Genomic DNA, 12,958 nt, shown 5'->3' with positions numbered 1-12,958 from the left:
TTTAGGTGTCCAGGCAAAAAGACAAACGACTTTCAAGGAAAAGAAAATCAGTTTGGTATCAAACTTTTCAACAGCAATGATCAAAGCCAGAAGACATAAGAATAAATAAGAATAGCATATTTTAAATTCTCAAGAAAAGAAAATGTTCACCTAAGATTATATCCTAAATAATTGTCTTAGTTGTCGAGTGCTGCTATAACAGCAACACCACACGTGGGTGGCTTTAACACACAGAGATTTGTTTTCTCACTGTTAGGAGGCTGGAAGTCCAAATTCAAGGCGCCAGCTCTAGAGGAAGGCCTTCTCTCTCTTGGCTCTGGGGGAAGGTTCTGGTCTCTTTTCAGCTTCTGTTCTTTGGCGATCATGTGGCATGGCATCTATCTTCCACCAACTCTCCTTGCTTTTTTGTCCTATCTTCTCGTTTTATATCTCAAAAGTGATTGGCTTAAAACACACACTCCACTGATATGGCCTCTTAACATAAAAAGAAAACCCATTCCGAAATGGGATTATAACCACAAGTATAGGGGTTTGGATTTACAACACATGTTTTTGGAGGACACAACTCAATCTGTAACAATAACTATCAAGTATAAATTCATGGACAAACTCTTGTGAGCACATAAGATAACAGATAAACTCTTCCTTCCTCCTTTTTCCTCTTCCCTTCCTGAACAACTCAGTCCTAATTCAGCCATCGGGTAGGGGACAGCAAGGCAATCACCTACACAGGGGGTGGGAGTGGGCAGGTAGCAGCCACGATGGCCCAAAGTGGGGTGCCATAGTCCAAGTGAGTTGAGAAAGGCATTCATAGAGGAGGTCAGGCCAGCAGAGCCTGAGCAGGATGAAGTAGGCACCTAGGGAAAGGGGGCAGCCTGCCATGGAGTACTGGAGCTCACGGGGATGAAGAGAGTGTCAGTGAAGAGTATCCAAGCCAGGGCAGCTTGACATAGAGTCAGAGCCTCAGTGAGATGAAGAAGGCCATCTCGCTTGGGGCATCAAAGCCCAAAAAAAGGCAGGAGACATCGATGTGGGGCGAGGGAAGCATCCCAGTGTAGGGAGTCAAACAGGATGAGGGCATGTGAGGGTCAACCTGGTAGAGGGTGTGTCGATGCCTGACAGGAGCAAGAAGGGCATCCGCATATGGAGGGCATCCTGGCATGAGGAGTCAGACTCCAAGCAGGTTGAGAAGGGTATCCATGCAGGAGGTGAAGCTGGCAGGTTTGTTACCTACACAGAGATTGGGCCAATAAGTAAAATACAGTAAGGATAATAGGATCAGGGTTTCTCACTGTCAGAGAAAGAGGATACAGACGTGGAAAAGAAACAAACTAAAATGAACCCTGTGGTGCTGAGTTGGAATTAGAAGTATAGGTGTGATTCACAGTTTAGATAGATAGATACATAGATACATAAATGTGGATAAGTGTAGATGCAAATGTGTATATGTGTGGAATATTTACATACCTATATCCCCTAGCTTATTTACTGAGTGTGCCTGGGAACAACTAGCTATACCACAGTATCGATGAGCACACCTAGCATCTGAATGTTAGTTTCTTTGTATCATTTCACACTAGAAGAAATGAGAGCTCCTTGCAAAAATGGCTAATTCCAGGACTGGGACAAGAAAAGTACAAGATAAATCTGGAATACATTATTGTACAAGAAAGTAAGAAAGAACTCAGTGGATGATGGGGACATGTCAAAAGGACACAAGCGTGAACTTGAAGAGATTCCCACTGGCATTTTGAACATCAACATAAATTATGCTAATAATGGATTGCTCCATCATGGGAAATAGGAAACCTTGGATCTGAAAGAAGTAAGTGAACGAGTGAATTGAAAGCTTGCTGAGGAATAGGGTACTAACACAGTTTCAAAGCACCTCTCCACAACATACTTATTAATTACAAAGGGGAAAAGAGTAACCTGACAGTAGAGAAACCTGGAAAACACCACGTTAATCAAGTGATCACAGTGAACACATCAGTAAAGAGCATATCAACATTGTGTGCCACCTGATAGGATGCATTGAAAAGAACACAGCATCACTTTGGTAACATTCTTCCTAAAAGGCCATAGCCAGAATCAAATCATAAGATGGCATTAGGCAAACACAAACTAAAGGACATCTACAAACTAACAGATATGTTGTCTGCGAAAGTGTCAAGGTCACAGAAGTCAGGGAAGGCTGAGGCAACATTCCAGATGGGAAGAACTGAAGAGATATGACAGCTAAATGCAATCCATGATCCTGGTTGGATCTTTTCAAGTGGTGAAACCTGAACGGTATCTGAGGATTAGATGTTAATAATATATTAATGTAATTTTCTAATTTTTCCTAATGCTATTGAGGTTATGTAGGTGAATGTCCTGGTTCATACGAAACACACATCAAAGTATGCAGTGGTGGAAAGACACATACCTATTAAACCAAAAGATTTGGTTTAAACAGAGAGAGAACAAAGACTGTTGTTGGTAGGTGCCATCAAGTTGGTTCCAACTCATATGACCCTATGTGCAACAGAACAAAACGCCACCTGGTCCTATGCCATCCTCACAATCATTGCTATGTTTAAGCCCATTGTTGCAGCCACTGTGTCAGTCCATCTTGCTAAGGGTCTTCCTCTCTTTCACTGACCCTCTATCAAACATGATTTCCTTCTCCAGGGACTGGTCCCTCTTGATAACATGTCCAAAGTACATGAGATGAAGTCTCACCTTCCTCACCTCCAAGGAGCATTCTGGCTGTACTTGTTTCACAACAGATTTGTTCGTTCTTCTGGAAGTCCATGGTATATTCAGTACTCTCTGCCAACATCATAATTCAAAGGCATCAATATTTCTTTGGCCTTTCTTATTCATTGTCCAGCTTCCACATGCATATGAGGAAATTAAAAATACCATGGCATCAGACAGTACACAACACTGGGGAAGCCAGCACAACTTGACCAAGGCAAGGTCATGGAAGCTCCATAGACACATCCAAACTCTCTAAGGGACCAAATTACTGGACTGAGGGCTGTGGGAACCATAGTCTCAGAGAACATCTAGCTCAACTGGCATAACATAGTTTATAAAGAAAATTTCTACTTTCTACTTTGGTGAGTAGTATCTGGGGTCTTAAAAACTTGTGAGTGGCCATCTAAGATACTCCACTGGTCTTATCCTGTCTGGAGCAAGGGAGAATGAAGAAAACCAAAGACAAAAAGGAAAGATTAGTCCAAAGGACTAATGGATCACAACTACCACAGCCTCCAACAGACTGGGTCCAGCATAACTAGATGGTACCTGGCTGCCACCACCAACTGCTCTGACAGGGATCACAATAGAGGGTCCCAGACAGAAATGGAGAAAAATGTAGAACAAAATTCTAACTCACAAAAAGAAAAAAAAAAAAAGACCAGACTTATGGGTCTGACAGAAACTGGAGAAACCCCAAGAGTATGGCCCCCAGACACCCTTACAGCTCAGTAATGAAGTCACTCCTGAGGTTCACCCTTCAGCCAAAGATTAGACAGGCCCATAAAACAAAACAAGACTTACTGGGCAGAGCGGCCCAGGAGCAAGAACGGGAAGGCAGGAGGGGACAGGAAAGCTGTCCTATATAAAAATTCTTAAAAAGAGAAATTATATTACCTTTTCTCCATCAGTAGGTACCATACTCTAAGCTTGCAATGACGTGAAAGTCACCAAAGCTTACATATACAGTAGTCTCAGCAGAAGAGGAAGTTGAAAATCATATACCTATTAAACCAAAAAATAATAATCATGAAAATACTAGTTAGACTGCTAATTAATTAGGTTTATTTAACAAATCTGCTGCTTTTATATTTTCTATTTAGGCTTTAATATAAACCACTGCATAAAGTTAAATTTTTTTTTGAAGTACTTAACTAATTACCTAAGGGGGAGAGGGGAAAGAAAATAATTTTTTCTACATTTTAATAACTAGTATGTTTCTCTGCCCCCATGGTGACCTCATGGGACAGGGACTTCCAACTATCCCAGGTACTGAGGGGTTCAGGGGCCATGATCTGGTGTGACCTCCAAGCAGAAAAAGACCTGAACTTTCCTGTTCATACCTGTCTTTAGTCCCAGCGGAACAAAAACACGTAACTGTTAGAGATATCCATCCAATTTCACCTTTTCGAGCATGCAACCTGCTGGGACTCTGGGTCTGCCACCAACAGCCACATCTCAACTCTTACCCTGTTCCCTTTAAAGATTATAATTGTATCCCTACTTGATCCAGTCCTGAGTTTAAGTCAACACGATTAGCACTCATGGAACACACACCTATGTCAAGCCCTGGAGTCGGCACAAGGTACACACAATCATGTAAGACACTGTTTCTGCCCATGGAGAACTCAGTTTAGGAGAGAGAGACATGTAAAACAGATGACTGCTGTACAGGGCAACCAGCACCTAAACAGTCGTGATTTAAAGATAATGATGGCACAGAGGAGGAGGGCGTCAACTCCACTACAGGGATTTGAAGGAAGCTTCAGAGAGGAAGAAAGATTTCCAATGGACTGAATATGAATTTTCTAGGCAGTTGGGAGTAGAGAGATGCATAGGGAAGATACTAGCATATGAAAAACCATGAAGACATCAAAGAGCATGGCAGACTGGAGACCTGCAAACAGCTTAGCATGAGGAAGGCATATACGGTACACGTGGGGAAGGGATGAGAGGTTAGGGTCAGGCCAGGCGGGTGAGGCCAGATCCTATACAGTCCTAGATTCTGTTCTGAGCAGTTTAGACTTTACTCAACTCCAGCAGCAGCACAGAAGAGGTTTCCACAGGAGAGGGATGTGGTCAGATTTATGTTTTATAAAAATCACTCAAGTGGAGTAGGGCAAGACCAGAGGAAGAGGGATCCTCCAGGAGACTGCTACCGTGCAGGGGAGCGTTAGAGAAGTCAGCTTCAGCAGTCTACAGGCCTTGGTTAGTGCCAGCTTACCATGTCATAAGTATAGTCCTCTAGAAATTTCTTTGACTTCATAACACTTCAGGTTCCTCACCTCAGGATCAGCTTCATGGGTGTGTGACCTGCACAGTCACACAAGGCTCCACACTCAGAAGTGCCCTGCACTTGGTTCAATGCTCTGCTGTCACTGTCTTGAAATTCCTAATAAGTTTTTAACAAGAGCCCCCCTATTTTCATTTTGCACTGGGCCCTGCAAACTATGTAGGTAGTCCTGCCTCACCTGTAAAGTTCACCTAGAGGTTCATTGGAGGGAAGTCCTGGCAATCTACTTCCAAAAAAATCATCCATTGAAAGCCTTATGGAGCACAGTTCTACTCTAACACACATGGGGTAGCCATGAGTCGGAATTGACTCGACAGCACCTGGCAAAAAAAATTACAAGTACAAGGTTGTTGAGAAGATTAAATGGGAAAATGCACATAGAAAGCATGCCTGGAACAAAATCCTCAATAAATGGAAGGCATTTTTATTACTACTATTACTATTACACCCCAGAGAAGAAGAGCAGGGGTCTGAGGTAAGGTGCCAGCAGAGGAGACAAAGGAGAAAGGAAGCATGGGGAGGCAGGGACAAGACATCTTTCTGAGTGGTGAGGAAAGGGCACCATAAGGAAGGGGATGGCTAGCTGGTCAGAGTGCCCTCACCCAGGTCAAGACAGACAGCAGCTTTGATTAAAATAGAAATACATTTATTAAAATGGAAAAACTATTCTTAATGCTATAAACGAATGTGCTTCTAATATTCTTATCCAAACATAACTTTTTTCTAAATGTGAAGTGGCCTTGGTATTTCTGTACAGGTTTTGGCAAGTTCAAAACATAGTTCAAGGAAGGCTAAAGTATAATACGTGGGCTATAGTTCCGCAAAGGTAAAGGAGGGGGGCGTAGGCCAGAAAAGCAATTCTTTGAGAAAAGAGAGCACATGAGATCAAGTTTCAGCTAACTCTCCAAGCTCCTGTGACATTAGTTTGTGACAACTAAAAGTCAGAAACTAATGTCGAATAAGAATCAAACAAAAGCAATTGTTGAACCATTTGAAGCTGCCATTTCTTTAGGTCAAACGCAGTCAAATATCAACCATTTCACATATCTCAACCTAACACTTCCTAAAAACATTAGCGGCTATTAGAAACACAGCAATATCCAAAACATCACAGTAGCGAAAAGAACATTACTTCTAAGGAAAGGAAACTTAGAAATCTTAAAAAGGGCATCATTGATTACTCTAGCGATGAGAGAAAAATAAAAATACACTAATTTTTTTTAATTCAATAATTTAGAAAGAAAACAAACATTTTACTGGAAGATAACACACAAATGGGGCAAGAGAAGTAATTAACGAACGAACATTCTGGTAAAAACTAGAGTTGAAGAAAATACGTAGGGGTAAAGAAAAAAATATTACAAAAATAGTTTTATGTTTGAATCGTAGGCATATTATAGCACAAGTTCAATAATACAAATTCTGCTTGATAAAAAAGCAAATTCATGACTAATTCCTCTTTTTATTATTTATTGAGCTAATAACAAATGCACAAAGTAATGAAACAGAAGGCTTTAAAATCTATTGGAATCCTCTTTGTGTAATTGGGCCAATCAGATTTTCCAGGCACTTCTAACTCATGATATAAAAAGCCCTCTAGAGCATTCAGATGGGTTTTTTAAAAACCTACACAGCTGCTTGACACTAGAGTGCCACTATGGGGTAGGTTAAATGGCTACCAACAGATACAAGGCCTCCAGCACTTGTTAATTCTTCAATCTTTTTCGTTCTAGGTCTAACGATATACTTAAAATGGGATGGGATCGGGGGGGGGTGGGTTCTGATTTTTTTCCTCCTAAGAATATTAACAAACACTGAAGACTACAACTAAGGAGTCAGAATATAGGAAAATCAAAGATTAAAAGTAACCAAAGGGTTCAGATGGTTTTGATTTATTCTCAGAGCTCATTTTAACCTACCGGTAGCTCTTGACACAGTGATCATTCCTGTCTTTGTAAAATACTGTCTCCATGTGGCTCCTATAGGGCCACTATGAGTTAGAATCAACTCAATGACATCCTTTTTTTTTTTTTTTTTTTTTGATGGGGAGGGGTTATGTGGCTCCTGGCTCACCACACTCCCGTGGTTTTATTTCAATTTTCCCTGGTTTCTACCTCTTAGTAGAGATCCTTTTGCCTTTTCCAGCCTCTATCTATGGGAGTTCCCCAAGGCTGATTCTGAAGACATCAACTCATCTCTATCAATACACCTAGGAATCTCATTCCAGGCCTGTAGCTTTAAATACCACCTGTATGCTGAGGACTCTAGATGTATCTCTCCAGCCTCTACTTCTCCCCTGAGCTTCCATCCTGCATAGAAAACTGCTGATTTCACATTTCAGCTTGCGTGTCTTATATCCCAAACTTATTATGACCAAAACAGCTCTTGATCCCCCCAATTCACTTGCTGTCCTGTCTTCTCCATTTCTGCTATCAGCAGTCAGACTAGCTATTGCTCCTGAGAAGGAAATGTCTCTTTTTCTTTCACTTCTTTTTAGATACTTTCTCTGTCTTTGACTTTCTGCCATTTCACTAGAAGTCATTCTGTCACAGACCACATCCAATTTGTCTCCAAGTTTTGTGAACTCTACCTTCAAAACGTATCCTGAATTCCACCATTTATCACCTTCTCCATCAGGCATTCGACTGTGTGGATCATAACAAATCATGAGTAACATTTCGAAGAATGGGAATTCCAGAACACTCAATTGTGCTTATAAGGAAGCTGTACATAGATCAAGCCGTTCGAACAGAACAAGGAGATACTGTGTGGTTTAAAGTCAGGAAAGGTACGTGTCAGAGTCATATCCTTTCACCACACTTATTCAATCTGTATGCTGAGCAAATAATCCGAGAAGCTGGACTATATGAAGAACAGGGTTATCAGAATTGGAGGAAGACTCATTAACAACCTACGTTATGCAGATGAAGCAACCTTGCTCGTTGAAAGTGAAGAGGACATGAAGCACTTACTAATGAAGATCAGAGACTATAGCCTTCGGTATGGGTTACACTTCAAAATAAAGAAAACAAAAATCCTCACAACTGGAACAATAAGCAACATCATGATAAACGGGGAAAAGATTGAAGTTGTCAAGGATTTCATTTGACTTGGATCCACAATCAACACCCATGGAAGCAGCAGTCAAGAAATCAAAAGATGCATTGCATGGGGCAAATGTGCTACAAAAGACCTCTTTAAAGTGTTAAAAAGCAAAAATGTCACTTTAAGGATCAAGGTGCACCTGACCCAAGCCATGGTGTTTTCAACTGTCTCAAAGCATGCGAATGCTGGACAATGAATAAGGAAGACCAAAAAAGAATTGACACCTTTGAATTATGGTGTTGGAGAATATTGAACATACTATGGACTGCCAAAAGAATGAACAAACCTGTCTTGAAAGAAATACAGCCAGAATGCTCCTTAGAAGCAAGGATGGCAAGACTAAGTCTCACATACTTTGGACATGTTATCAGGAGGGATCATCAGTTCCTGGAGGAGGTCATCATGCTTGGTAAAGTAGAGGGTCAGCAAAAAGGAGGAAGACCCTCAACTAGATGGATTGACATAGTGGCTGCAAAAATGGGCTCAGGCATAACAATGATTGTGAGGATGGTGCAGGACTGGGCACTGTTTCGTTCTGTTGTATATAAGGTTGCTATGAGTTGGAACTGACTCGACAGCACCTAAAAATAACAATCACCATCAGTATCACGCCCATCCAAGATACTCTTGTCTCCCACCTGGATTACTACAATACTACTCCTACTCGTCACCCCCGAGTCCCGAAAAAGCAACAATTTGGCAAGGCCTGGTAAACCTGAACATCAGGACACCTTCTGACCCAGTAATTCCTCATTCCAGAATCTTCCCAAGAAAAACTCTTGCAAAGATTCCACACGAAGATGTTCACTGCAAAAAATACATAAAACTCTTAATTGTCCCTTATTAGAGAAATTGAGAGATAAGTTGTGAGTTTTTCTCAAAGGATAGAAGGCTATAAAATCAGTGAAAATAAATGTATTAAGTTTTCATGCACTGTGATACTCTGGCTCCATTTTTAAAGTTTGACCACTGACAGCTTTCAAGCCCCATCTCTCTTTTCCTTTTGCCCCACATCTAGGCAAGCCTATAGGAAAGCAGGAGCACCGCCACCCTTGGCACTGGCAAAGAAGTAGTTCAAACCATGAAAGACATGGAATCCACACCCAGGCTCCACTCTCTAACCACAGTCGAAACCAGAGACACTGCCCCCTCTTCAGTCTTTTCTCACTCCAGTCCAAATGGAATCCTGAGAAGGAGATTTTAGGGAATCCTTTTGCTGTTAACTATGTGAGTAACATGAGGCACAGGCAGTGCTCACAGGTCAATTTATACCAATAAACACACATCATAAAAGAAGAATGGGACAAAATCAAAATATTAGCCCTACAACTCGAACAAATAGAAAGAGAGTGGCAAAAGAAGCCCACAGGCACCAGAAGAAAAGAAATAATAAAGATTAGAGCAGAAATAAATAGAGAAGAGAAAAGCAATAGAAAGAATCATTAAGACCAAAGTTGGTTCTTTGAAAAAATCAACAAAATCGACAAAACACTGTCCAAACTGACAAAAGAAAAACAGGAGAGAAAGCAAATAACCCACATAAGAAATTAGGTGGGGGACGTTATAACAGACCCAAGAGAAATAAAAAGGATCATAACAGAATACTATGAAAAATTATACTCCAATCAATTTGAGAACCTAGAGGAAATTGACAAATTTCTAGAAATCTATCTAAACTAACACAAACTGAGATAGAAAATCTGAATGGACCCATAACAAGATAAGAGATTGAAGAGGTAATATAAAAAAAACTTCCAACAAAAAAAAAGTCCTGACCTGGAGGGCTTCACTGGAGAATTCTACCAAAAGTTCAGAAAAGAGCTCACACTAGTGCTACTCACGCTATTTTAGAGCACAGAAAAGAAAGGAATACTCCCAAATTCATTCTATGAAGCCAGCATAACCCTGATACCAAAGACAGGCAAAGATGCCACATACACACACACAAAAATTACAAGTCATTATCTTTTCTGAATATAGAGGCAAAAATTCTCAAAAAAATTCTAGCCAATAGAATTCAACATCACACACACACACAAAAATACACCAATGACCAAGTGGGATTCATACCAGGTATGAAAGAATGGTTCAACATTAGAAAATCAGTCAACACAATTCACCAAATAAATAGAACAACAAAAAAAGAATAGCATAATCATTTCAAGTGATACAGAAAAGGCATTTGAAAAGGTCCAACACCAATTCCTGATAAAAAGTCTCAGTAAAATAGGAATAGAAGGGAAATTCCTCAACATAAAAAGGGGCATCTATCTGGGTATACAAAACCAACAGCCAACATCATTCTCAATGGAGAGAGGCTTCTGAAAGCATTCCCCCTGAGAATGGAAACAAGACAAGGATGACTTTTATCACCACTCCTATTTAATATTGTGCAGGAAGACCTAGCTAGAGTAATAAGGCAAGAAAAAGAAATAAAGCGCATCCAAAGTGGAAAGGAAGAACTAAAGCTACCCCTATTCACAGATGATACAATACTAAAACATACAGAACCCCAAAGATACCACAAGAAAACTACTGGAACTAACAGAAAGACTCAGCAGAGTGGCAGGATACAAGACTGACACACAAAAATCAGTTGGATTCCTACACACCAACAAAGTGAACTTCAAAAAGGAAATTAGGAAAACAATACCATTTATTAAAAAAAAAAAAAAAAAAGGGAAACTCTGGTGGCATAGCAGCTAAGTGCTACAGCTGCTAACCAAATGGTCGGCAGTTCGAATCCTCCAGGCACTCCTCGGAAACCCTATGGGGCACTGCATACAAAAATCAGTTGGATTCCTATACACCAACAAAGAGAACTTCAAAAAGGAAATTAGGAAAACAATACCATTTATAATAGCCCCTAAAAAGATAAAATACTTAGGAATATATGGATGGATCCAAAAAGGGCTTGAATGAGCTGAATATGGTAATTAGTTTAGATAAAAATAAATGATTTTGACTCATTAGACTATGAACACTTCATAATTACCAATGATGCCTTCTGTCTATATAAATATCTTACTAGCCTTTACTATCTCCCATATTGGTATTCTTATATACTGCTCTCATTTAATATCATCACTATTATGCCTTGAAGGAATGATACTGCCCCTATTTATTCTGGGTGTCCTACTATCTCTTAATATACACTTCACCCTATCTACTATAATACCCATAATCCTACTAGTTTTTGCAGCGTGTGAAGCTGCAGTAGGCCTAGCACTTCTTGTTATAGTATCTAACACATATGCACTTGATTGACATGCAAAATCTAAACTTGCTTCAATGCTAAAAATTATTTTACCAACAATCATGCATATTCCCCTTACTTGACTGTCCAATAACATAATATGAATTAATGCTACTTCCCATAGCTTTATTGTCAGCTTAATTAGCCTCTCTATTCTTTATCAGCCTCTCGAAAATAACCTAAACTTTTCTCTGCAGTTTTTTTCAGACTCCCTATCAGCCCCATTGGGAACCCTGGTAGCATATTGGTTAAGAGCTACAGCTGCTAACCAAAAGATTGGCAGTTCGAATCTACCAGGTGCTCCTTGGAAACTGTATGGGGCAGTTCTACTCTGTCCTATAGGGTTGCTATGAGTTGGAATCGACTCGATGGCAATGGGTTTGGTTTGGCTTTTTTTTATCAGCCCCATTACTGATCCTCACTACCTAACTACTGCCCCTAATGCTCGTAGCCAGTCAACACCATCCATCCCTAACCAGGGGCATAAAAGACCTATACAAAGAAAACTACAAAACTCTACTGCAAGAAACCAAAAGAGACCTACAAAAAAAAAACCAAAAAAACAAACCCACTGCTGTCGAGTCGATCCCAACTCAAAGCGACCCTATAGGACAGAGTAGAACTGCCCCGTAGTTTCCAAGGAGCGCCTGGAGGATTTGAACTGCTGACCTTTTGGTTAGCAGCCATAGCTCTTAACCACTATGCTACCAGGGTTTCCAGAGAGACCTATATAAATGTAAAAATATTTCATGTTCATGGAAAGGAAGATACAACATTGTGAAAATGTCAATTCTACCAAAAACAATCAACAGATATAATGCAATCCCAATTCAAATACCAAAAGCATTCTTTAATGAGATGGAAAAGTTAATTACCAACTTTTTATGGAAAGGAAAGAGGCCCCAAATAAGCAAAGCACTATTGAAGAGAAAGAATAAAGTAGGAGGCCTCACACTACCTGATCTGAGAACCTATATACAGCCACAGCAGTCAAAATAGCATGGTGCTCGTACAACAGACACGTAGACCAATGGAACAGAATAGAGAATCCAGATGTAAATCGATCCACCTATTTTTTTTTTTTTTTTATGGTCAACAGATCTTTGACAAAGGACCAAAGTCCATTAAATGGGGAAAAGACAGTCTTTTTAACAAATGATGCTGGCAAATCTGGATGTTCATCTGTAAATAAATGAAACAGGACCCATACCTCATACCATCCACAAAAGCTAACTCAAAATGGATCAAAGACCTACATATAAAACCTAACACAATAAAGATCATAGGAGAAAAAATAGAGACAACACTAGGGGCCCTAATACATGGCATAAATACAATGCAAACCATAATGAACACTGCGCAAAACCAGAAGATAAACTAGATAACTGGGAGTTTCTAAAAATTAAACAATTTTGCTCATCAAAAGATTTCACCAAAAGAGTAAAAAAAGAGCCTACAGACTGGGAAAAATTTTGGGGCTACAACATATCTGGCAAGGGTCTAAATTCTAAAATCTATAGAATACTTCAACACCTCAATAACAACAAGACAAATAATCC

General features: G+C 40.0%; 1 long non-coding RNA gene across 16 annotated transcripts in view; it reads right to left on the bottom strand.

Moving 5' to 3' along the window:
- LOC111752347 (uncharacterized) overlaps positions 1-12,958 on the bottom strand; it is a 234,744-nt gene that overhangs the window by 79,606 nt on the left and 142,180 nt on the right. For 9 of the 16 annotated variants that reach the window (XR_010318906.1, XR_010318909.1, XR_010318913.1 and 6 more), the window contains exons 3-4: positions 3,643-3,750; positions 2,725-2,814 (exon numbers count right to left, since the gene is read on the bottom strand). The exons of 1 other annotated variant lie outside the window; for it this stretch is intronic. This is a non-coding gene — a long non-coding RNA (uncharacterized LOC111752347). Of the gene's footprint in view, positions 1-2,724; positions 2,876-3,642; positions 3,751-12,958 lie in introns of all 16 variants that reach the window. 6 more of the 16 variants (XR_010318908.1, XR_010318912.1, XR_010318910.1 and 3 more) reach the window with 4 other exon arrangements.

Source organism: Loxodonta africana, chromosome 21, assembly GCF_030014295.1.
Source record: "Loxodonta africana isolate mLoxAfr1 chromosome 21, mLoxAfr1.hap2, whole genome shotgun sequence".
Classification (NCBI taxonomy): domain Eukaryota; kingdom Metazoa; phylum Chordata; class Mammalia; order Proboscidea; family Elephantidae; genus Loxodonta; species Loxodonta africana.
This window is presented reverse-complemented; position numbering and strand designations above follow the sequence as displayed.